The 24,743-nt window shown below is 37.4% G+C and overlaps 11 non-coding genes across 11 annotated transcripts; all 11 read right to left on the bottom strand.

Annotated features, from left to right (window-relative positions):
* Positions 1–4,221: 4,221 nt before the first annotated feature.
* On the bottom strand, positions 4,222–4,307 carry TRNAR-UCU (transfer RNA arginine (anticodon UCU)). Its single transcript is given in 2 exon segments — positions 4,222–4,257; positions 4,271–4,307. It is a non-coding gene; the product is annotated as a tRNA-Arg (tRNA).
* Positions 4,308–5,113: 806 nt separating this feature from the next.
* On the bottom strand, positions 5,114–5,199 carry TRNAR-UCU (transfer RNA arginine (anticodon UCU)). The gene is given in 2 exon segments: positions 5,114–5,149; positions 5,163–5,199. It is a non-coding gene; the product is annotated as a tRNA-Arg (tRNA).
* Positions 5,200–9,442: 4,243 nt separating this feature from the next.
* TRNAR-UCU (transfer RNA arginine (anticodon UCU)) lies at positions 9,443–9,528 on the bottom strand. The gene is given in 2 exon segments: positions 9,443–9,478; positions 9,492–9,528. It is a non-coding gene; the product is annotated as a tRNA-Arg (tRNA).
* An 810-nt stretch (positions 9,529–10,338) lies between these two features.
* TRNAR-UCU (transfer RNA arginine (anticodon UCU)) lies at positions 10,339–10,424 on the bottom strand. The gene is given in 2 exon segments: positions 10,339–10,374; positions 10,388–10,424. It is a non-coding gene; the product is annotated as a tRNA-Arg (tRNA).
* Positions 10,425–12,077: 1,653 nt separating this feature from the next.
* On the bottom strand, positions 12,078–12,163 carry TRNAT-UGU (transfer RNA threonine (anticodon UGU)). Its single transcript is given in 2 exon segments — positions 12,078–12,113; positions 12,127–12,163. It is a non-coding gene; the product is annotated as a tRNA-Thr (tRNA).
* Positions 12,164–13,825: 1,662 nt separating this feature from the next.
* TRNAR-UCU (transfer RNA arginine (anticodon UCU)) lies at positions 13,826–13,911 on the bottom strand. Its single transcript is given in 2 exon segments — positions 13,826–13,861; positions 13,875–13,911. It is a non-coding gene; the product is annotated as a tRNA-Arg (tRNA).
* A 4,246-nt stretch (positions 13,912–18,157) lies between these two features.
* Positions 18,158–18,243, bottom strand: TRNAR-UCU (transfer RNA arginine (anticodon UCU)). Its single transcript is given in 2 exon segments — positions 18,158–18,193; positions 18,207–18,243. It is a non-coding gene; the product is annotated as a tRNA-Arg (tRNA).
* An 814-nt stretch (positions 18,244–19,057) lies between these two features.
* On the bottom strand, positions 19,058–19,143 carry TRNAR-UCU (transfer RNA arginine (anticodon UCU)). Its single transcript is given in 2 exon segments — positions 19,058–19,093; positions 19,107–19,143. It is a non-coding gene; the product is annotated as a tRNA-Arg (tRNA).
* Positions 19,144–20,795: 1,652 nt separating this feature from the next.
* TRNAT-UGU (transfer RNA threonine (anticodon UGU)) lies at positions 20,796–20,881 on the bottom strand. The gene is given in 2 exon segments: positions 20,796–20,831; positions 20,845–20,881. It is a non-coding gene; the product is annotated as a tRNA-Thr (tRNA).
* A 114-nt stretch (positions 20,882–20,995) lies between these two features.
* On the bottom strand, positions 20,996–21,081 carry TRNAT-UGU (transfer RNA threonine (anticodon UGU)). Its single transcript is given in 2 exon segments — positions 20,996–21,031; positions 21,045–21,081. It is a non-coding gene; the product is annotated as a tRNA-Thr (tRNA).
* Positions 21,082–22,739: 1,658 nt separating this feature from the next.
* On the bottom strand, positions 22,740–22,825 carry TRNAR-UCU (transfer RNA arginine (anticodon UCU)). The gene is given in 2 exon segments: positions 22,740–22,775; positions 22,789–22,825. It is a non-coding gene; the product is annotated as a tRNA-Arg (tRNA).
* Positions 22,826–24,743: the final 1,918 nt, after the last annotated feature.

The raw sequence follows: 24,743 nt of genomic DNA, 5'->3' as shown, positions 1-24,743 counted from the left end.
ATCAATTAAAGCAGAGTATGCCACATATAGAATGAATTAAAATAATGACAGTTTTACAATTTGTTAGATAAACTAAACTGAAAATAAAAATAAACATAAGAATAAAAATAAAACAGTTAAATGATTATATTCAAATGGTGATAATAAAAAAATCACAACACTGGCGTCCCAGTGTATTATTTTGGGTTTGTAATTCCCGCAGGGATAATTAACAGTCTCACAGTCTCAGATATTAATATATTAATATAGTTCTTTGAAGGAAAGGTGCAATCTGTAATTAATGCTCCCGTGCTGGTTACTGTGTTAGTGTAGAAACAGGGTCCTCATTAGATGAAATACACGAGGAGTAATAATGTGTGCTTTATTTCCTGTTATAATTACAGCTGGTAGTTGCCGTCTTTCCCGGTAAGGTTTTGTTAATTATAAATATAGCAGCAATGTTCAATTTAGATGGATTTAGCCGCCGTGAACAAACTACTGGGAACAGGTGTTAGGCCCCACAGCGGGGGTCACACAGAACTCACCCGACCAGTGTTTATACAGCCGTGCGGCAATGATGAATCCAGCGTGCGGCAAAAAGCTGTGACCGAAGCTGTCACGGTTATGCTGAGCTGCAGACTGGGTCCTTTCGGCGGGTATCACCAAGTGAGAAGTGTATCGAGAGTGGGCGTCAACGCGTTTCGTCTCCTAGCAACGGAGACTTCCTCAAGACGGATACTTCCCCTCTCCATGATCACAAATATATACCTGTCTGATTGCTTTCATGGCAATCAGTTGTGGTTAATTGATACTTAAAATTATTATAAACGATTAAACACAAAATAAGAAACATACTGGAGGTATAAATGTAATAAAATTCATATACAAGTAATATTCTAAGATACTAACCATATGTACTGAGTCAATCTTGTATAGTTTACTAAAATGTAGACTTAATGATTTAATTAGGATCAATTTGGACTTCAATTGTCAAAGTCCATCTGGGTTTTTGTATCACTTAGTATCTGTATGCTTTGTAGCTTCTGATAGTAAACCCACGGATCATGTGTAGATGTTTGTTTTATATTGATATAGTACTTAATGAATAAATTGTGAATAGAGCTACAATAGCCAGTATTTTATTTTAAAAGACCAGACAAAAAAGATGAAAGAATAATGAAAAACTAATAAATAAAAAATAAATATATAAATGTATAGTTTACTAAAATGTAGACTTAATGATTTAATTAGGATCAATTTGGACTTCAATTGTCAAAGTCCATCTGGGTTTTTGTATCACATAGTATCTGCATGCTTTGTAGCTTCTAATAGTAAACCCACGGATCATGTGTAGATGTTTGTTTTATATTGATATAGTACTTAATGAATAAATTGTAAATAGAGCTACAATAGCCAGTATTTTATTTTAAAAGACCAGACAAAAAAGATTAAAGAATAATGAAAAACTAATAGATAAAAAGTACTAAAGAGATGATAAAAACCAATGAGGATTTTTTATGCAAAAAGAACATTTATGCTTGGATAATTTGTTGTCTTTGAGGGATCTTTTAAATTGTTCACAGAAAACGGATATAAAGAAAAAATTACAGCCAATAATAGTAATGAAATATGATAATAAAGTAAAATAAAAAATAAAAAATGAAAAATGAAAAAATGAGATGATGAAGGATGAAAAAATACTTTTTAAGCTTTGAAATCAAAAGTGAAAAATATTCTTTGCTGCTCAGGAAAATATCTATGCTAAAAAAATATATATTAAACGGGACAGACTAATCTAATAAATTCCGCATATAGCTATAGAAAGTCTGACCTATTTTTATATATATGAGCAAAGATAAGAATTTTTGGACTATTACAGATGAAGGGTTACCTATAAATTTAATCTAGACATGAATAATCTAAAGCTTCATTAAGACCATTTGGATAAAGGGAATCCAATTTAAAAATCCATGATGTTTCCCCCAAACAGAGTTTTCGGAACCTATCACCTCCTCTTTTTGTGCTTGTAAACTGTTCAAGCCCTATAATAGAGAGGGATGATGGATCACCATTGTGTTCTCTTGAGAAGTGGCGGGACACGCTGTGAGTTTGAAGTTTTTTAATAATGTTAAGCCTATGTTCTCTAAATCTTGATTTAATTGATCTGGTAGTTCTTCCCACATACTGAAGAGAACATGCGCATTGTAATAAATATACGCAATATTCTGAGTCACAATTAATAAATTGTTTAATCTGAAAAGTCGTACCATTAGATTGAGAGGTTACACAAGATTCTTTATTCCTCATATATTTACATGTTAGACACACTTTTTTATTACATCGGAAGTTACCTAGCGGTTTCTTTGGTAACCAATTAGAATCTGTATCTATATCTATTGGTCTAAGAAAACTAGGGGCCAGCATTTCTTTTAAATTGGTGTTTCTTTTGAAAATAATTAGTGGTTTATCCGATAGGCTTTTATTTAGGATTGGATCTTGTTTAACTATCTCAAAATTATTTTGTATTATCTTTTTTATAATATTAGATTTATTATTAAATTTAGAAATAAATTTAACAGAATCTCCTATCGAAAAATTATTCAATTTATTTTGAGATTTCATTATTTTTTCTTTATTGGAGTTTTTTGACCTATCTGATAGATCAATATTGACCTTCAGAAGTGAATTTGCAAAGACCTGTGAATCCTCTAGGAGATGAGGAGGATAGCCTCTTTCTCCAAACTGTTTCAGAAGAACTTTGACTTGAGAGAGAAATGCTAAGTCCTCAGAACAATTACGTCTGAGTCTAGTAATCTGATTTTTTGGAATATTTTTTAACCATGGTTTGTAGTGGCTACTTGAATAGTGTAGGTAATTACCTGTACCTACCGGTTTAATATAGTTGGTAGATATAATTTTGTCATTGTCAATTGAGAACGTGATATCAAGAAAGTGAGTAGTGAAGAAATCAAAATTATAAGTGAATTTTAAATTATAAGAGTTGTCATTCAAAAAATTAACAAAATTAAGTGCTTGTTGGTGACCCCCTTTCCAAATAATGAACAAGTCGTCTATGTAACGGCCATAATGAGGACCCTGTTTCTACACTAACACAGTAACCAGCACGGGAGCATTAATTACAGATTGCACCTTTCCTTCAAAGAACTATATTAATATATTAATATCTGAGACTGTGAGACTGTTAATTATCCCTGCGGGAATTACAAACCCAAAATAATACACTGGGACGCCAGTGTTGTGATTTTTTTATTATCACCATTTGAATATAATCATTTAACTGTTTTATTTTTATTCTTATGTTTATTTTTATTTTCAGTTTAGTTTATCTAACAAATTGTAAAACTGTCATTATTTTAATTCATTCTATATGTGGCATACTCTGCTTTAATTGATACCATAAAAGTGTTTTTTTATTATCATTTTGAAGTTGTACTGAGTCTATCTTCTTTGTCCGACTGCACATCTAATTTTTGATATATTGTTTCAAGCGCAAAGCATACTCCCCTCCTTTTTTTCTCTCTAGATTTTAACGTTGCAACCTGGCAAGTTGTTTATGCTTAGCTGCTGAAACATCTCAAATATATAACTATTTATACTATTACAGCGCCGGGTTATCATAAACGGTCTCCGTTTTGTGATCTCTTTCTTTTCTTGACAATTGCACCATGTCTGATTGAGTGTTTGTTGCAAAGAAACTGAAGACAGAAACATTTTGGTAACATTTATAAAGGTTTTGTATTTTTACCAGTATAGATATTTATATTAATTTATTTTATAATATTTACATGGCTATCGAGTGTCAGATATTTATAACATTTCTCCCAAATGCAACAGCTATGTCTGAGTCTTCCTCTTGCTGTTTTCAAGTGCAAGTCCTATATCAGGTTTTAGCAATTGTGTAGGTTATTTGTAATACCCATCTAAGGATTTTTTATGATTTTTGAGTGTACTGTAGATACACTTTAAGCTTTGTATTCCTACGTGAGCAGACTCAACATAATATTTTCATTGCTGGTTAAAAATAACCATCCACATTTTTATTACCAGTTATTGATTTAAAGTATCTAAAATTGATTTGTAACTGGTCTTACATTTAAATGATTTTTATGTCAACAGCCTATAATTACTTTGTATATATAGTATATAGGTCTCCCATATACAATGTCTATGTTATGTATCATTTTAAGTACATTTTAAATGTTTGCATTTGAAGCTAAAGAATGACTCTGGTGGCACTCAAACCCACAACCTTTGAATAACTACAACCTACTAGAAGTCCAATGCGCTATCCATTGCGCCACAGAGCCACTGAAGCAGCAAGTGTTTGTATCGACAGTACAACTTGTAGAATACTTTCATGTTTTAAAAGCTACAATCTGTGATGAAACAAATCTATTATGTCTTTCTTTTTTTAGTAGGATGTATATACAGAGTATTGTAGAGTAAGAGCCAAAATTTTATACTGATTTCAGAAATAGCATCCTCATTGTGTGAGGTGCAAAAAAATGTGGGGACAATTGCACCCTGTGTGAAATAGTAACTGTTTATTGCAATACAAACTAAAGACCAAAATATTTTCTGAAATGTATTTAATGTTTAGAGTGCTTAACAGTGTAGATATTCATCTTATTTCATACTATAATGATAATGTTGCTAACCTGTGTCAGATTTTTCCAACATTCCTCTTGAATGCAACATCCCTGTCTGAGTTTTCCGGCTGCTGATTTCGAGTGCAAGTCCTATATCAGGTTTAAGCAATTATTTAGCTAATATGTGATAACCATGTAAGGATTACAGGTAAAAAGGATTTAATGTTTTTTGAGTGTAGATACCCTTCAAGGTCTGCATAGCTAGCTGAGCAGACTCAACATTGAATTTGGTTGCTGGTTAAATATAACAATAAGCATTTTTGATCAGCAGTTATTGATTTAAAGTATCGAAAATTGATTTGTAATTGGTGATCTAACATTGAAAATATTTTTATGTCACCAGCCTATCATTACTTTGTATATATATATATATATATATATAGTACATAAGTCTCCTGTATACAATGTCTACGTTATGTATTATTGTAAGTAAACTTTAAATCTTTGCATTTGAAACTAAAGAACGACTGTGGTGGGACTCGAACCCACAACCTTTGAATAACTACAACCTATTAGAAGTCCAACGCGCTATCCATTGCGCCACAGAGCCACTGATGTATCATATTTTTGTATCAACAGTACAATGTGTTGAATACTCTTATGTTTTAAATGACAATCTGTGATGAAACTAATCTTTTTATTTTTCTATTTTTTAAGTAGGCTGTAAAGAGAGTATCGTAGAGTGAGAGTCAAATGCTGCTTACTGTATATTAAATACTGTAGGCCTAGAAATGTGCATCTCAATATAGTAGTTAAAAACACAGGGGCCTATGTGGATAAGCGAGTTCTATGCACACAAAAAATGGCCACCGACCCTGAACCCCCAGCACGTGGCAGCGCTCGGATATGGAGTGAGATACAGTATGGTATACATTTTACAGGCCAGGGGGCAATGCTGAAGGAGCGTCACAATCCCCTAGCTCAATTACACCGGCGAGGTCTATGCACATTACGTTATACAGAGCTGGATCGCTTAGCAACCTGACAAAATGGCCTCCGACCGTGAACCCCCAGCACGTGGCAGCGCTCGGATATGGAGTGAGATACAGTATGGTATACATTTTACAGGCCAGGGGGCAATGCTGAAGGAGCGTCACAATCCCCTAGCTTAATTACACCGGGATAAGCGAGGTCTATGCACATTACGTTATACCGAGCTCGATCGCTGAGCAAACTGACAAAATGGCCGCCGACCGTGAACCCCCAGCACGTGGCAGCGCTCGGATATGGAGTGAGATACAGTATGGTATACATTTTACAGGCCAGGGGGCAATGCTGAAGGAGCGTCACAATCCCCTAGCTTAATTACACCGGGATAAGCGAGGTCTATGCACATTACGTTATACCGAGCTCGATCGCTTAGCAACCTGACAAAATGGCCGCCGACCGTGAACTCCCAGCACGTGGCAGCGCTCGGATATGGAGTGAGATACAGTATGGTATACATTTTACAGTCCAGGGGGCAATGCTGAAGGAGCGTCACAATCCCCTAGCTCAATTACACCGGCGAGGTCTATGCACATTACGTTATACCGAGCTGGATCGCTTAGCAACCTGACAAAATGGCCGCCGACCGTGAACTCCCAGCACGTGGCAGCGCTCGGATATGGAGTGAGATACAGTATGGTATACATTTTACAGTCCAGGGGGCAATGCTGAAGGAGCGTCACAATCCCCTAGCTCAATTACACCGGCGAGGTCTATGCACATTACGTTATACCGAGCTGGATCGCTTACCAACCTGACAAAATGGCCGCCGACCGTGAACCCCCAGCACGTGGCAGCGCTCGGATATGGAGTGAGAGATGGTATACATTTTAAAATACACCGGGATAAATTGTACAGGCCAGGGAGCAATGCACAGGGACATTCATCATTTACGTATATAAATAATTGTAAACCGTAAATGAAAGAATTACCGGTCAAATACTGTATGACGAAACTGTGTCAATGAGCTGGAACACGTGGGCCTAGCAGAAGTTTTCAAAGGCAGAAACAGAGAGCAAATTACGATCCACACAGCAAGTCTGCTTACGAGGAAATAGCTTTGCAAAGTGGGTAGCGGGCGGTGACTGAGACGCTCGCATTTGTAAAGCACGGTATTTTCCACCACCTCCTGCTAGCCTATTGCCCTTCCCCCCTGGGAGCCTGCACAGATCATGCAGTAGACAGGGAGGGAATTCAGGTCATGTGCAATACACAAACGCCGAATATCTACTGTATAGTACTGTTTTGCTCACTTAGTAGCGTCAGAATACACTCATTTCTGCTCATTGCCGTTGTGCAGTTGCATTTAGCGTAAAGAATCGCTCCTGCAGATGTACTTTGATTTATGTGAAACCTGTGTGCATCCTTCCATTGGATGTATTAGAGAGAAATGTTTTTTTTTTAAATGAATGTCACGGGAACACATAAAAAAAATGGTTGGCATTTCCTTCCCATTGGTGTTGGTTTACAGTATGCCGTAGTGGACTCGGACGCTCATGTAATTGCATTTCAAAGGCACAGTACAGTATTTCCCATCGTCTCCCCCTACCCCCATCGCCCTTCCCCCCTGGGAGCCTGCACAGGGAGGGAATTCAGGTCATGTGCAATACACAAACGCTGAAGATCTACAGTACTGTTTTGCTCAGTTAGTAGCGTCAGAATACCCTCATTTCATTCCCGCTGTTTAGTTGCATTTAGCGTAAAGAATCGCTCCTGCAGATGTACTCTGATTTATATGTAACTTGTGCGCACCTTTCCATTGACTGTCTTACAATGTAGATAAAATAATACAGTGTATTATTACAATAAAAAAAAAAAAAGAAAGCACATCACGTCTCGAACCCTGGACCCCCAGCGTGGGAGGTGGGAGCTTTCACCCCTAGCCCACGACGCCTCATGAGAGACTCCCAATTCATGTGTGAAAGTACTGCAAACAGCGCCAGGCCCCCACCCCATTGGTGTTGGTTTATGCCTTAGAGGACTCGGACGCTCGCATTTGTAAAGCACGGTATTTTCCACCGCCTCCTGCTAGCCTATTGCCCTTCCCCCCTGGGAGCCTGCACAGATCATGCAGTAGACAGGGAGGGAATTCAGGTCATGTGCAATACACAAACGCCGAATATCTACTGTATAGTACTGTTTTGCTCACTTAGTAGCGTCAGAATACACTCATTTCTACTCATTGCCGTTGTGCAGTTGCATTTAGCGTAAAGAATCGCTCCTGCAGATGTACTTTGATTTATGTGAAACCTGTGTGCATTCCTCCATTGGATGTATTAGAGAGAAATGTTTTTTTTTTTTTTAAATGAATGTCACGGGAACACATAAAAAAAATGGTTGGCATTTCCTTCCCATTGGTGTTGGTTTACAGTATGCCGTAGTGGACTCGGACGCTCATGTAATTGCATTTCAAAGGCACAGTACAGTATTTCCCATCGTCTCCCCCTACCCCCATCGCCCTTGCCCCCTGGGAGCCTGCACAGGGAGGGAATTCAGGTCATGTGCAATACACAAACGCTGAAGATCTACAGTACTGTTTTGCTCAGTTAGTAGCGTCAGAATACCCTCATTTCATTCCCGCTGTTTAGTTGCATTTAGCGTAAAGAATCGCTCCTGCAGATGTACTCTGATTTATATGTAACTTGTGTGCACCTTTCCATTGACTGTCTTACAATGTAGATAAAATAATACAGTGTATTATTACAATAAAAAAAAAAAAAGAAAGCACATCACGTCTCGAACCCTGGATCCTCAGCATGGGAGGTGGGAGCCTTCACCCCTAGCCCACGACGCCTCATGAGAGACTCCCAATTTCATGTGTGAAAGTACTGCAAACAGCGCCCGGCCCCCACCCCATTGTTGTTGGTTTATGCCTTAGAGGACTCGGACGCTCGCATTTGTAAAGCACGGTATTTTCCACCGCCTCCTGCTAGCTACTGTAGCCCTCCATTCCCAGATGCTCATGTATTTTAAAAGCACGGTGTTTATACATTGTCCTGTACATTCTTCCTTTTACACAATTACTGTAGTTGCGTCTCCATACACATACAGTACTCCATACTTTTTCCACCGCCTCCCGTTACGCCTACAGTATTGCCAGAGCTGTAGATCAATCCGCCGCTATACTGTACGATCGAAAGTACTGGATTAGTGGAGCATTAGCCACACAGTGGTGGAGATGTGTAATGCATGATGAGTATCTAGATCGCCTCAACGCACCTACCGGTGATTAAACTCAGCTATCGCCTTAGCGTGACTAAACGCTCGTCTCGGCAGAGAAACAGTCAAGATAAAGGTGGCTACATCTGTATATAGGTTTTGTATTTTTACCAGTATAGATATTTATATTAATTTATATTATAATAATTACATGGCTATCGAGTGTCAGATATTTATAACATTTCTCCCAAATGCAACAGCTATGTCTGAGTCTTCCTCTTGCTGTTTTCAAGTGCAAGTCCTATATCAGGTTTTAGCAATTGTGTAGGTTATTTGTAATACCCATCTAAAGATTTTTTATGATTTTTGAGTGTACTGTAGATACACTTTAAGCTTTGTATTCCTACGTGAGCAGACTCAACATAATATTTTCATTGTTGGTTAAAAATAACCATCCACATTTTTATTACCAGTTATTGATTTAAAGTATCTAAAATTGATTTGTAACTGGTCTTACATTTAAATGATTTTTATGTCAACAGCCTATAATTACTTTGTATATATAGTATATAGATCTCCCATATACAATGTCTATGTTATGTATCATTTTAAGTAAATTTTAAATGTTTGCATTTGAAGCTAATGAATGACTCTGGTGGGACTCGAACCCACAACCTTTGAATAACTACAACCTACTAGAAGTCCAATACGCTATCCATTGCGCCACAGAGCCACTGAAGCAGCAAGTGTTTGTATCGACAGTACAACTTGTAGAATACTTTCATGTTTTAAAAGCTACAATCTGTGATGAAACAAATCTATTATGTCTTTCTTTTTTTAGTAGGATGTATATACAGAGTATTGTAGAGTAAGAGCCAAAATTTTATACTGATTTCAGAAATAGCAGCCTCATTGTGTGAGGTGCAAAAAAATGTGGGGACAATTGCACCCTGTGTGAAATAGTAACTGTTTATTGCAATACAAACTAAAGACAAAAATATTTTCTGAAATGTATTTAATGTTTAGAGTGCTTAACAGTGTAGATATTCATCTTAGTTCATACTATAATGATAATGTTGCTAACCTGTGTCAGATTTTTCCAACATTCCTCTTGAATGCAACATCCCTGTCTGAGTTTTCCGGCTGCTGATTTCGAGTGCAAGTCCTATATCAGGTTTAAGCAATTATTTAGCTAATATGTGATAACCATGTAAGGATTACAGGTAAAAAGGATTTAATGTTTTTTGAGTGTAGATACCCTTCAAGGTCTGCATAGCTAGCTGAGCAGACTCAACATTGAATTTGGTTGCTGGTTAAATATAACAATAAGCATTTTTGATCAGCAGTTATTGATTTAAAGTATCGAAAATTGAATTGTAATTGGTGATCTTACATTGAAAAGATTTTTATGTCACCAGCCTATCATTACTTTGTATATATATATATATATATATATATATAGTAAATAAGTCTCCTGTATACAATGTCTACGTTATGCATTATTGTAAGTAAACTTTAAATCTTTGCATTTGAAACTAAAGAACGACTCTGGTGGGACTCGAACCCACAACCTTTGAATAACTACAACCTACTAGAAGTCCAACGCGCTATCCATTGCGCCACAGAGCCACTGATGTATCATAATTTTGTATCAACAGTACAATGTGTTGAATACTCTTATGTTTTAAATGACAATCTGTTATGAAACTAATCTTTTTATTTTTCTATTTTTTAAGTAGGCTGTAAAGAGAGTATCGTAGAGTGAGAGTCAAATTTTTGTAATGGTTTCAGAAATAGCTCCCACTTTGTGTGAGGTGCAAATCAATATGGGGACAATTGCACCATGTCTGATTGAGTGTTTGTTGCAAAGAAACTGAAGACAGAAACATTTTGGTAACATTTATAAAGGTTTTGTATTTTTACCAGTATAGATATTTATATTATAATAATTACATGGCTATCGAGTGTCAGATATTTATAACATTGCTCCCAAATGCAACAGCTATGTCTGAGTCTTCCTCCTGCTGTTTTCAAGTGCAAGTCCTATATCAGGTTTTAGCAATTGTGTAGGTTATTTGTAATACCCATCTAAGGATTTTTTATGATTTTTGGTTGTACTGCAGATACACTTTAAGCTTTGTATTCCTACGTGAGCAGACTCAACATAATATTTTCATTGCTGGTTAAAAATAACCATCCACATTTTTATTATCAGTTATTGATTTAAAGTATCTAAAATTGATTTGTAACTGGTCTTACATTTAAATGATTTTTATGTCAACAGCCTATAATTACTTTGTATATATAGTATATAGGTCTCCCATATACAATGTCTATGTTATGTATCATTTTAAGTAAATTTTAAATGTTTGCATTTGAAGCTAAAGAATGACTCTGGTGGCACTCAAACCCACAACCTTTGAATAACTACAACCTACTAGAAGTCCAATGGGCTATCCATTGCGCCACAGAGCCACTGAAGCAGCAAGTGTTTGTATCGACAGTACAACTTGTAGAATACTTTCATGTTTTAAAAGCTACAATCTGTGATGAAACAAATCTATTATGTCTTTCTTTTTTTAGTAGGATGTATATACAGAGTATTGTAGAGTAAGAGCCAAAATTTTATACTGATTTCAGAAATAGCATCCTCATTGTGTGAGGTGCAAAAAAATGTGGGGACAATTGCACCCTGTGTGAAATAGTAACTGTTTATTGCAATACAAACTAAAGACCAAAATATTTTCTAAAATGTATTTAATGTTTAGAGTGCTTAACAGTGTAGATATTCATCTTATTTCATACTATCATGATAATGTTGCTAACATGTGTCAGATATTTCCAACATTCCTCTTGAATGCAACATCCCTGTCTGAGTTTTCCGGCTGCTGATTTCGAGTGCAAGTCCTATATAAGGTTTAAGCAATTATTTAGCTAATATGTGATAACCATGTAAGGATTACAGGTAAAAAGGATTTAATGTTTTTTGAGTGTAGATACCCTTCAAGGTCTGCATAGCTAGCTGAGCAGACTCAACATTGAATTTGGTTGCTGGTTAAATATAACAATAAGCATTTTTGATCAGCAGTTATTGATTTAAAGTATCGAAAATTGATTTGTAATTGGTGATCTTACATTGAAAAGATTTTTATGTCACCAGCCTATCATTACTTTGTATATATATATATATATAGTAAATAAGTCTCCTGTATACAATGTCTACGTTATGTGTTATGTACTATTGTAAGTAAACTTTAAATCTTTGCATTTGAAACTAAAGAACGACTCTGGTGGGACTCGAACCCACAACCTTTGAATAACTACAACCTACTACAAGTCCAATGCGCTATCCATTGCGCCACAGAGCCACTGATGTATCATAATTTTGTATCAACAGTACAATGTGTTGAATACTCTTATGTTTTAAATGACACAATCTGTGATGAAACTAATCTTTTTATTTTTCTATTTTTTAAGTATGCTGTAAAGAGAGTATCGTAGAGTGAGAGACAAATTTTTGTAATGATTTCAGAAATAGCTCCCACTTTGTGTGATGTGCAAATCAATATGGGGACAATTGCACCATGTCTGATTGAGTGTTTGTTGCAAAGAAACTGAAGACAGAATCATTTTGGTAACATTTATATAGGTTTTGTATTTTTACCAGTATAGATATTTATATTAATTTATTTTATAATATTTACATGGCTATCGAGTGTCAGATATTTATAACATTTCTCCCAAATGCAACAGCTATGTCTGAGTCTTCCTCTTGCTGTTTTCAAGTGCAAGTCCTATATCAGGTTTTAGCAATTGTGTAGGTTATTTGTAATACCCATCTAAGGATTTTTTATGATTTTTGAGTGTACTGTAGATACACTTTAAGCTTTGTATTCCTACGTGAGCAGACTCAACATAATATTTTCATTGCTGGTTAAAAATAACCATCCACATTTTTATTACCAGTTATTGATTTAAAGTATCTAAAATTGATTTGTAACTGGTCTTACATTTAAATGATTTTTATGTCAACAGCCTATAATTACTTTGTATATATAGTATATAGGTCTCCCATATACAATGTCTATGTTATGTATCATTTTAAGTACATTTTAAATGTTTGCATTTGAAGCTAAAGAATGACTCTGGTGGCACTCAAACACACAACCTTTGAATAACTACAACCTACTAGAAGTCCAATGCGCTATCCATTGCGCCACAGAGCCACTGAAGCAGCAAGTGTTTGTATCGACAGTACAACTTGTAGAATACTTTCATGTTTTAAAAGCTACAATCTGTGATGAAACAAATCTATTATGTCTTTCTTTTGTTAGTAGGATGTATATACAGAGTATTGTAGAGTAAGAGCCAAAATTTTATACTGATTTCAGAAATAGCATCCTCATTGTGTGAGGTGCAAAAAAATGTGGGGACAATTGCACCCTGTGTGAAATAGTAACTGTTTATTGCAATACAAACTAAAGACCAAAATATTTTCTGAAATGTATTTAATGTTTAGAGTGCTTAACAGTGTAGATATTCATCTTATTTCATACTATAATGATAATGTTGCTAACCTGTGTCAGATTTTTCCAACATTCCTCTTGAATGCAACATCCCTGTCTGAGTTTTCCGGCTGCTGATTTCGAGTGCAAGTCCTATATCAGGTTTAAGCAATTATTTAGCTAATATGTGATAACCATGTAAGGATTACAGGTAAAAAGGATTTAATGTTTTTTGAGTGTAGATACCCTTCAAGGTCTGCATAGCTAGCTGAGCAGACTCAACATTGAATTTGGTTGCTGGTTAAATATAACAATAAGCATTTTTGATCAGCAGTTATTGATTTAAAGTATCGAAAATTGATTTGTAATTGGTGATCTAACATTGAAAATATTTTTATGTCACCAGCCTATCATTACTTTGTATATATATATATATATATATAGTACATAAGTCTCCTGTATACAATGTCTACGTTATGTATTATTGTAAGTAAACTTTAAATCTTTGCATTTGAAACTAAAGAACGACTGTGGTGGGACTCGAACCCACAACCTTTGAATAACTACAACCTACTAGAAGTCCAACGCGCTATCCATTGCGCCACAGAGCCACTGATATATCATATTTTTGTATCAACAGTACAATGTGTTGAATACTCTTATGTTTTAAATGACAATCTGTGATGAAACTAATCTTTTTATTTTTCTATTTTTTAAGTAGGCTGTAAAGAGAGTATCGTAGAGTGAGAGTCAAATGCTGCTTACTGTATATTAAATACTGTAGGCCTAGAAATGTGCATCTCAATATAGTAGTTAAAAACACAGGGGCCTATGTGGATAAGCGAGTTCTATGCACACAAAAAATGGCCACCGACCCTGAACCCCCAGCACGTGGCAGCGCTCGGATATGGAGTGAGATACAGTATGGTATACATTTTACAGGCCAGGGGGCAATGCTGAAGGAGCGTCACAATCCCCTAGCTCAATTACACCGGCGAGGTCTATGCACATTACGTTATACCGAGCTGGATCGCTTAGCAACCTGACAAAATGGCCTCCGACCGTGAACCCCCAGCACGTGGCAGCGCTCGGATATGGAGTGAGATACAGTATGGTATACATTTTACAGGCCAGGGGGCAATGCTGAAGGAGCGTCACAATCCCCTAGCTTAATTACACCGGGATAAGCGAGGTCTATGCACATTACGTTATACCGAGCTCGATCGCTGAGCAAACTGACAAAATGGCCGCCGACCGTGAACCCCCAGCACGTGGCAGCGCTCGGATATGGAGTGAGATACAGTATGGTATACATTTTACAGGCCAGGGGGCAATGCTGAAGGAGCGTCACAATCCCCTAGCTTAATTACACCGGGATAAGCGAGGTCTATGCACATTACGTTATACCGAGCTCGATCGCTTAGCAACCTGACAAAATGGCCGCCGACCGTGAACTCCCAGCACGTGGCAGCGCTCGGATATGGAGTGAGATACAGTATGGTATACATTTTACAGTCCAGGGGGCAATGCTGAAGGAGCGTCACAATCCCCTAGCTCAATTACACCGGCGAGGTCTATGCACATTACGTTATACCGAGCTGGATCGCTTAGCAACCTGACAAAATGGCCGCCAACCGTGAACTCCCAGCACGTGGCAGCGCTCGGATATGGAGTGAGATACAGTATGGTATACATTTTACAGTCCAGGGGGCAATGCTGAAGGAGCGTCACAATCCCCTAGCTCAATTACACCGGCGAGGTCTATGCACATTACGTTATACCGAGCTGGATCGCTTACCAACCTGACAAAATGGCCGCCGACCGTGAACCCCCAGCACGTGGCAGCGCTCGGATATGGAGTGAGAGATGGTATACATTTTAAAATACACCGGGATAAATTGTACAGGCCAGGGAGCAATGCACAGGGACATTCATCATTTACGTATATAAATAATTGTAAACCGTAAATGAAAGAATTACCGGTCAAATACTGTATGACGAAACTGTGTCAATGAGCTGGAACACGTGGGCCTAGCAGAAGTTTTCAAAGGCAGAAACAGAGAGCAAATTACGATCCACACAGCAAGTCTGCTTACGAGGAAATAGCTTTGCAAAGTGGGTAGCGGGCGGTGACTGAGACGCTCGCATTTGTAAAGCACGGTATTTTCCACCACCTCCTGCTAGCCTATTGCCCTTCCCCCCTGGGAGCCTGCACAGATCATGCAGTAGACAGGGAGGGAATTCAGGTCATGTGCAATACACAAACGCCGAATATCTACTGTATAGTACTGTTTTGCTCACTTGGTAGCGTCAGAATACACTCATTTCTACTCATTGCCATTGTGCAGTTGCATTTAGCGTAAAGAATCGCTCCTGCAGATGTACTTTGATTTATGTGAAACCTGTGTGCATCCTTCCATTGGATGTATTAGAGAGAAATGTTTTTTTTTTTTAAATGAATGTCACGGGAACACATAAAAAAAATGGTTGGCATTTCCTTCCCATTGGTGTTGGTTTACAGTATGCCGTAGTGGACTCGGACGCTCATGTAATTGCATTTCAAAGGCACAGTACAGTATTTCCCATCGTCTCCCCCTACCCCCATCGCCCTTCCCCCCTGGGAGCCTGCACAGGGAGGGAATTCAGGTCATGTGCAATGCACAAACGCTGAAGATCTACAGTAATGTTTTGCTCAGTTAGTAGCGTCAGAATACCCTCATTTCATTCCCGCTGTTTAGTTGCATTTAGCGTAAAGAATCGCTCCTGCAGATGTACTCTGATTTATATGTAACTTGTGTGCACCTTTCCATTGACTGTCTTACAATGTAGATAAAATAATACAGTGTATTATTACAATAAAAAAAAAAAAAGAAAGCACATCACGTCTCGAACCCTGGACCCCCAGCGTGGGAGGTGGGAGCTTTCACCCCTAGCCCACGACGCCTCATGAGAGACTCCCAATTTCATGTGTGAAAGTACTGCAAACAGCGCCAGGCCCCCACCCCATTGGTGTTGGTTTATGCCTTAGAGGACTCGGACGCTCGCATTTGTAAAGCACGGTATTTTCCACCGCCTCCTGCTAGCCTATTGCCCTTCCCCCCTGGGAGCCTGCACAGATCATGCAGTAGACAGGGAGGGAATTCAGGTCATGTGCAATACACAAACGCCGAATATCTACTGTATAGTACTGTTTTGCTCACTTAGTAGCGTCAGAATACACTCATTTCTACTCATTGCCGTTGTGCAGTTGCATTTAGCATAAAGAATCGCTCCTGCAGATGTACTTTGATTTATGTGAAACCTGTGTGCATCCTTCCATTGGATGTATTAGAGAGAAATGTTTTTTTTTTTTTTAAATGAATGTCACGGGAACACATAAAAAAAATGGTTGGCATTTCCTTCCCATTGGTGTTGGTTTACAGTATGCCGTAGTGGACTCGGACGCTCATGTAATTGCATTTCAAAGGCACAGTACAGTATTTCCCATCGTCTCCCCCTACCCCCATCGCCCTTCCCCCCTGGGAGCCTGCACAGGGAGGGAATTCAGGTCATGTGCAATACACAAACGCTGAAGATCTACAGTACTGTTTTGCTCAGTTAGTAGCGTCAGAATACCCTCATTTCATTCCCGCTGTTTAGTTGCATTTAGCGTAAAGAATCACTCCTGCAGATGTACTCTGATTTATATGTAACTTGTGTGCACCTTTCCATTGACTGTCTTACAATGTAGATAAAATAATACAGTGTATTATTACAATAAAAAAAAAAAAAGAAAGCACATCACGTCTCGAACCCTGGATCCTCAGCATGGGAGGTGGGAGCCTTCACCCCTAGCCCACGACGCCTCATGAGAGACTCCCAATTTCATGTGTGAAAGTACTGCAAACAGCGCCCGGCCCCCACCCCATTGTTGTTGGTTTATGCCTTAGAGGACTCGGACGCTCGCATTTGTAAAGCACGGTATTTTCCACCGCCTCCTGCTAGCTACTGTAGCCCTCCATTCCCAGACGCTCATGTATTTTAAAAGCACGGTGTTTATACATTGTCCTGTACATTCTTCCTTTTACACAATTACTGTAGTTGCGTCTCCATACACATACAGTACTCCATACTTTTTCCACCGCCTCCCGTTACGCCTACAGTATTGCCAGAGCTGTAGATCAATCCGCCGCTATACTGTACGATCGAAAGTACTGGATTAGTGGAGCATTAGCCACACAGTGGTGGAGATGTGTAATGCATGATGAGTATCTAGATCGCCTCAACGCACCTACCGGTGATTAAACTCAGCTATCGCCTTAGCGTGACTAAACGCCCGTCTCGGCAGAGAAACAGTCAAGATAAAGGTGGCTACATCTGTATATAGGTTTTGTATTTTTACCAGTATAGATATTTATATTAATTTATATTATAATAATTACATGGCTATCGAGTGTCAGATATTTATAACATTTCTCCCAAATGCAACAGCTATGTCTGAGTCTTCCTCTTGCTGTTTTGAAGTGCAAGTCCTATATCAGGTTTTAGCAATTGTGTAGGTTATTTGTAATACCCATCTAAGGATTTTTTATGATTTTTGAGTGTACTGTAGATACACTTTAAGCTTTGTATTCCTACGTGAGCAGACTCAACATAATATTTTCATTGTTGGTTAAAAATAACCATCCACATTTTTATTACCAGTTATTGATTTAAAGTATCTAAAATTGATTTGTAACTGGTCTTACATTTAAATGATTTTTATGTCAACAGCCTATAATTACTTTGTATATATAGTATATAGATCTCCCATATACAATGTCTATGTTATGTATCATTTTAAGTAAATTTTAAATGTTTGCATTTGAAGCTAATGAATGACTCTGGTGGGACTCGAACCCACAACCTTTGAATAACTACAACCTACTAGAAGTCCAATACGCTATCCATTGCGCCACAGAGCCACTGAAGCAGCAAGTGTTTGTATCGACAGTACAACTTGTAGAATACTTTCATGTTTTAAAAGCTACAATCTGTGATGAAACAAATCTATTATGTCTTTCTTTTTTTAGTAGGATGTATATACAGAGTATTGTAGAGTAAGAGCCAAAATTTTATACTGATTTCAGAAATAGCAGCCTCATTGTGTGAGGTGCAAAAAAATGTGGGGACAATTGCACCCTGTGTGAAATAGTAACTGTTTATTGCAATACAAACTAAAGACAAAAATATTTTCTGAAATGTATTTAATGTTTAGAGTGCTTAACAGTGTAGATATTCATCTTAGTTCATACTATAATGATAATGTTGCTAACCTGTGTCAGATTTTTCCAACATTCCTCTTGAATGCAACATCCCTGTCTGAGTTTTCCGGCTGCTGATTTCGAGTGCAAGTCCTATATCAGGTTTAAGCAATTATTTAGCTAATATGTGATAACCATGTAAGGATTACAGGTAAAAAGGATTTAATGTTTTTTGAGTGTAGATACCCTTCAAGGTCTGCATAGCTAGCTGAGCAGACTCAACATTGAATTTGGTTGCTGGTTAAATATAACAATAAGCATTTTTGATCAGCAGTTATTGATTTAAAGTATCGAAAATTGAATTGTAATTGGTGATCTTACATTGAAAAGATTTTTATGTCACCAGCCTATCATTACTTTGTATATATATATATATATATATATATATATATAGTAAATAAGTCTCCTGTATACAATGTCTACGTTATGCATTATTGTAAGTAAACTTTAAATCTTTGCATTTGAAACTAAAGAACGACTCTGGTGGGACTCGAACCCACAACCTTTGAATAACTACAACCTACTAGAAGTCCAACGCGCTATCCATTGCGCCACAGAGCCACTGATGTATCATAATTTTGTATCAACAGTACAATGTGTTGAATACTCTTATGTTTTAAATGACAATCTGTTATGAAACTAATCTTTTTATTTTTCTATTTTTTAAGTAGGCTGTAAAGAGAGTATCGTAGAGTGAGAGTCAAATTTTTGTAATGGTTTCAGAAATAGCTCCCACTTTGTGTGAGGTGCAAATCAATATGGGGACAATTGCACCATGTCTGATTGAGTGTTTGTTGCAAAGAAACTGAAGACAGAAACATTTTGGTAACATTTATAAAGGTTTTGTATTTTTACCAGTATAGATATTTATATTATAATAATTACATGGCTATCGAGTGTCAGATATTTATAACATTGCTCCCAAATGCAACAGCTATGTCTGAGTCTTCCTCCTGCTGTTTTCAAGTGCAAGTCCTATATCAGGTTTTAGCAATTGTGTAGGTTATTTGTAATACCCATCTAAGGATTTTTTATGATTTTTGGTTGTACTGCAGATACACTTTAAGCTTTGTATTCCTACGTGAGCAGACTCAACATAATATTTTCATTGCTGGTTAAAAATAACCATCCACATTTTTATTATCAGTTATTGATTTAAAGTATCTAAAATTGATTTGTAACTGGTCTTACATTTAAATGATTTTTATGTCAACAGCCTATAATTACTTTGTATATATAGTATATAGGTCTCCCATATACAATGTCTATGTTATGTATCATTTTAAGTAAATTTTAAATGTTTGCATTTGAAGCTAAAGAATGACTCTGGTGGCACTCAAACCCACAACCTTTGAATAACTACAACCTACTAGAAGTCCAATGGGCTATCCATTGCACCACAGAGCCACTGAAGCAGCAAGTGTTTGTATCGACAGTACAACTTGTAGAATACTTTCATGTTTTAAAAGCTACAATCTGTGATGAAACAAATCTATTATGTCTTTCTTTTTTTAGTAGGATGTATATACAGAGTATTGTAGAGTAAGAGCCAAAATTTTATACTGATTTCAGAAATAGCATCCTCATTGTGTGAGGTGCAAAAAAATGTGGGGACAATTGCACCCTGTGTGAAATAGTAACTGTTTATTGCAATACAAACTAAAGACCAAAATATTTTCTAAAATGTATTTAATGTTTAGAGTGCTTAACAGTGTAGATATTCATCTTATTTCATACTATCATGATAATGTTGCTAATATGTGTCAGATATTTCCAACATTCCTCTTGAATGCAACATCCCTGTCTGAGTTTTCCGGCTGCTGATTTCGAGTGCAAGTCCTATATCAGGTTTAAGCAATTATTTAGCTAATATGTGATAACCATGTAAGGATTACAGGTAAAAAGGATTTAATGTTTTTTGAGTGTAGATACCCTTCAAGGTCTGCATAGCTAGCTGAGCAGACTCAACATTGAATTTGGTTGCTGGTTAAATATAACAATAAGCATTTTTGATCAGCAGTTATTGATTTAAAGTATCGAAAATTGATTTGTAATTGGTGATTTTACATTGAAAAGATTTTTATGTCATCAGCCTATCATTACTTTGTATATATATATATATATATATATAGTAAATAAGTCTCCTGTATACAATGTCTACGTTATGTATTATTGTAAGTAAACTTTAAATCTTTGCATTTGAAACTAAAGATCGACTCTGGTGGGACTCGAACCCACAACCTTTGAATAACTACAACCTACTACAAGTCCAATGCGCTATCCATTGCGCCACAGAGCCACTGATGTAAATATATATATATATAGTAAATAAGTCTCCTGTATACAATGTCTACGTTATGTGTTATGTACTATTGTAAGTAAACTTTAAATCTTTGCATTTGAAACTAAAGAACGACTCTGGTGGGACTCGAACCCACAACCTTTGAATAACTACAACCTACTACAAGTCCAATGCGCTATCCATTGCGCCACAGAGCCACTGATGTATCATAATTTTGTATCAACAGTACAATGTGTTGAATACTCTTATGTTTTAAATGACACAATCTGTGATGAAACTAATCTTTTTATTTTTCTATTTTTTAAGTATGCTGTAAAGAGAGTATCGTAGAGTGAGAGACAAATTTTTGTAATGATTTCAGAAATAGCTCCCACTTTGTGTGATGTGCAAATCAATATGGGGACAATTGCACCATGTCTGATTGAGTGTTTGTTGCAAAGAAACTGAAGACAGAATCATTTTGGTAACATTTATATAGGTTTTGTATTTTTACCAGTATAGATATTTATATTAATTTATTTTATAATATTTACATGGCTATCGAGTGTCAGATATTTATAACATTTCTCCCAAATGCAACAGCTATGTCTGAGTCTTCCTCTTGCTGTTTTCAAGTGCAAGTCCTATATCAGGTTTTAGCAATTGTGTAGGTTATTTGTAATACCCATCTAAGGATTTTTTATGATTTTTGAGTGTACTGTAGATACACTTTAAGCTTTGTATTCCTACGTGAGCAGACTCAACATAATATTTTCATTGCTGGTTAAAAATAACCATCCACATTTTTATTACCAGTTATTGATTTAAAGTATCTAAAATTGATTTGTAACTGGTCTTACATTTAAATGATTTTTATGTCAACAGCCTATAATTACTTTGTATATATAGTATATAGGTCTCCCATATACAATGTCTATGTTATGTATCATTTTAAGTACATTTTAAATGTTTGCATTTGAAGCTAAAGAATGACTCTGGTGGCACTCAAACACACAACCTTTGAATAACTACAACCTACTAGAAGTCCAATGCGCTATCCATTGCGCCACAGAGCCACTGAAGCAGCAAGTGTTTGTATCGACAGTACAACTTGTAGAATACTTTCATGTTTTAAAAGCTACAATCTGTGATGAAACAAATCTATTATGTCTTTCTTTTGTTAGTAGGATGTATATACAGAGTATTGTAGAGTAAGAGCCAAAATTTTATACTGATTTCAGAAATAGCATCCTCATTGTGTGAGGTGCAAAAAAATGTGGGGACAATTGCACCCTGTGTGAAATAGTAACTGTTTATTGCAATACAAACTAAAGACCAAAATATTTTCTGAAATGTATTTAATGTTTAGAGTGCTTAACAGTGTAGATATTCATCTTATTTCATACTATAATGATAATGTTGCTAACCTGTGTCAGATTTTTCCAACATTCCTCTTGAATGCAACATCCCTGTCTGAGTTTTCCGGCTGCTGATTTCGAGTGCAAGTCCTATATCAGGTTTAAGCAATTATTTAGCTAATATGTGATAACCATGTAAGGATTACAGGTAAAAAGGATTTAATGTTTTTTGAGTGTAGATACCCTTCAAGGTCTGCATAGCTAGCTGAGCAGACTCAACATTGAATTTGGTTGCTGGTTAAATATAACAATAAGCATTTTTGATCAGCAGTTATTGATTTAAAGTATCGAAAATTGATTTGTAATTGGTGATCTAACATTGAAAATATTTTTATGTCACCAGCCTATCATTACTTTGTATATATATATATATATAGTACATAAGTCTCCTGTATACAATGTCTACGTTATGTATTATTGTAAGTAAACTTTAAATCTTTGCATTTGAAACTAAAGAACGACTGTGGTGGGACTCGAACCCACAACCTTTGAATAACTACAACCTACTAGAAGTCCAACGCGCTATCCATTGCGCCACAGAGCCACTGATATATCATATTTTTGTATCAACAGTACAATGTGTTGAATACTCTTATGTTTTAAATGACAATCTGTGATGAAACTAATCTTTTTATTTTTCTATTTTTTAAGTAGGCTGTAAAGAGAGTATCGTAGAGTGAGAGTCAAATGCTGCTTACTGTATATTAAATACTGTAGGCCTAGAAATGTGCATCTCAATATAGTAGTTAAAAACACAGGGGCCTATGTGGATAAGCGAGTTCTATGCACACAAAAAATGGCCACCGACCCTGAACCCCCAGCACGTGGCAGCGCTCGGATATGGAGTGAGATACAGTATGGTATACATTTTACAGGCCAGGGGGCAATGCTGAAGGAGCGTCACAATCCCCTAGCTCAATTACACCGGCGAGGTCTATGCACATTACGTTATACCGAGCTGGATCGCTTAGCAACCTGACAAAATGGCCTCCGACCGTGAACCCCCAGCACGTGGCAGCGCTCGGATATGGAGTGAGATACAGTATGGTATACATTTTACAGGCCAGGGGGCAATGCTGAAGGAGCGTCACAATCCCCTAGCTTAATTACACCGGGATAAGCGAGGTCTATGCACATTACGTTATACCGAGCTCGATCGCTGAGCAAACTGACAAAATGGCCGCCGACCGTGAACCCCCAGCACGTGGCAGCGCTCGGATATGGAGTGAGATACAGTATGGTATACATTTTACAGGCCAGGGGGCAATGCTGAAGGAGCGTCACAATCCCCTAGCTTAATTACACCGGGATAAGCGAGGTCTATGCACATTACGTTATACCGAGCTCGATCGCTTAGCAACCTGACAAAATGGCCGCCGACCGTGAACTCCCAGCACGTGGCAGCGCTCGGATATGGAGTGAGATACAGTATGGTATACATTTTACAGTCCAGGGGGCAATGCTGAAGGAGCGTCACAATCCCCTAGCTCAATTACACCGGCGAGGTCTATGCACATTACGTTATACCGAGCTGGATCGCTTAGCAACCTGACAAAATGGCCGCCAACCGTGAACTCCCAGCACGTGGCAGCGCTCGGATATGGAGTGAGATACAGTATGGTATACATTTTACAGTCCAGGGGGCAATGCTGAAGGAGCGTCACAATCCCCTAGCTCAATTACACCGGCGAGGTCTATGCACATTACGTTATACCGAGCTGGATCGCTTACCAACCTGACAAAATGGCCGCCGACCGTGAACCCCCAGCACGTGGCAGCGCTCGGATATGGAGTGAGAGATGGTATACATTTTAAAATACACCGGGATAAATTGTACAGGCCAGGGAGCAATGCACAGGGACATTCATCATTTACGTATATAAATAATTGTAAACCGTAAATGAAAGAATTACCGGTCAAATACTGTATGACGAAACTGTGTCAATGAGCTGGAACACGTGGGCCTAGCAGAAGTTTTCAAAGGCAGAAACAGAGAGCAAATTACGATCCACACAGCAAGTCTGCTTACGAGGAAATAGCTTTGCAAAGTGGGTAGCGGGCGGTGACTGAGACGCTCGCATTTGTAAAGCACGGTATTTTCCACCACCTCCTGCTAGCCTATTGCCCTTCCCCCCTGGGAGCCTGCACAGATCATGCAGTAGACAGGGAGGGAATTCAGGTCATGTGCAATACACAAACGCCGAATATCTACTGTATAGTACTGTTTTGCTCACTTGGTAGCGTCAGAATACACTCATTTCTACTCATTGCCATTGTGCAGTTGCATTTAGCGTAAAGAATCGCTCCTGCAGATGTACTTTGATTTATGTGAAACCTGTGTGCATCCTTCCATTGGATGTATTAGAGAGAAATGTTTTTTTTTTTTAAATGAATGTCACGGGAACACATAAAAAAAATGGTTGGCATTTCCTTCCCATTGGTGTTGGTTTACAGTATGCCGT

This window comes from Pseudophryne corroboree, chromosome 4, assembly GCF_028390025.1.
Source record: "Pseudophryne corroboree isolate aPseCor3 chromosome 4, aPseCor3.hap2, whole genome shotgun sequence".
Lineage (NCBI taxonomy): Eukaryota > Metazoa > Chordata > Amphibia > Anura > Myobatrachidae > Pseudophryne > Pseudophryne corroboree.
This window is presented reverse-complemented; position numbering and strand designations above follow the sequence as displayed.